The following is a 1,390-nucleotide window of genomic DNA, read 5'->3' on the forward strand; positions in this document are numbered from 1 at the left end:
TTTTTTTTTCCCCATTGATAATCCGAAATTGTCCTGGCTTGTTGTGTGAGCATTTGGGAGTTCAAGGTCAGCTAGATTCTGACCAGCATCAGGCTCTGGAGTTAGCCTATCCCATTTCTTCAGCCTACCAATTGCCATTTCTGGGAAAGTCACCTAGGATACAGATACCCATCACCTACTTGGGAAAGTCGCTGGGCTGGTCAGTGGTGACCTATACCTTTAATCCCAGCACTCAGAAGGCAAAGGCAAGCGAATCTCTTGAGTTTGAGGCCAGCCTGGCGTACAAGTGCTAGTTCAGGACATCCAGGGCTGTTACACAGAGAAACTCTTGTCTTGAGAAATCAAAAGAAAAAAACAGGAAAGTCATGTACTATCTATCAGAAGTGGCCCACGGTTGAGTTCTGAGGATCTCCAGATGTGTAGATGGGTGTGGATGGGGGTGCCTGAGAGGCCTTTGATCTTAAGCAGACGGGTTTGTGATAATTTACAGAGGTGCTGGGAGTTGAACTAGGGTCCTTTGTAAGCAGTATGCATCGAGCGATCTCCAGCCCCTCTTCAGATATTAGAGCCAGTAGCCCTCTGCTTAACCTGTTGAGAACTGACTTTCAAGTTGATGATAATGAAGACACAACAACATTAACCTTCCCCCTAGGTTTGGTTTGTAACTGTGTAATGAACATTGTTAGAAGAAGAGCTTGCTGCGGCCTGGAATCAACCTAAATTCTAAAGTGTTCGTGCTCAAGAGTGGTCAAGGCAGATGGGGTCTGTGGCTCTACCTACTGTAGGTTGGTGTTCAGCTGTGAGGTGGACCTGTGGTGGCCATTTAATGGAAAATTGACTATTGAGGTCCTAGACTGTCTTTGCTCACACCCCCTAATGCTTGGAGTTGCCCTTTTGCGTACCCCAGAACTGGTTAGTGTGTATGAGGAAGATAGTCTCATGACCTATCACTGTGTAATTTTTTTCTTCAGTTTCTTTTTTTTTTAATACGTAAACAAGTATTAAAATATTAGTCGGGCAGTGGTGGCACACACCTTTAATCCCAGCACTTAGGAGGCAGAGGCAGGCGGATCTCTGTGAGTTCGAGGCCAGCCTGGTCTACAGAGCTAGTTCCAGGACTTGAGTTGTTGCACAGAGAAATCTGTCTCAAAAAACAAAACAAAAAGTTTATTTGTTAATTTAATTATGTATACCATATCCTGTCAGCATGTAAGCCTGAAAGCCAGAAGAGGGTGCTAGATCTTGTAAGACTTTAAGACAATCCTGAAGCCATTTCTGACAATTCTGAATCCTCTCAGCCTCTGTGCCATAGTGCTTCCCCTCCTCCCCTGGGAACCAAGGACCTAACAGCTACACTCGCACGTACTCAGTTCCTGAACAATTACCCATA

The sequence above is a fragment of the Microtus ochrogaster genome, unplaced genomic scaffold (genome assembly GCF_000317375.1).
Source record: "Microtus ochrogaster isolate Prairie Vole_2 unplaced genomic scaffold, MicOch1.0 UNK99, whole genome shotgun sequence".
In the NCBI taxonomy this organism is placed as follows: domain Eukaryota; kingdom Metazoa; phylum Chordata; class Mammalia; order Rodentia; family Cricetidae; genus Microtus; species Microtus ochrogaster.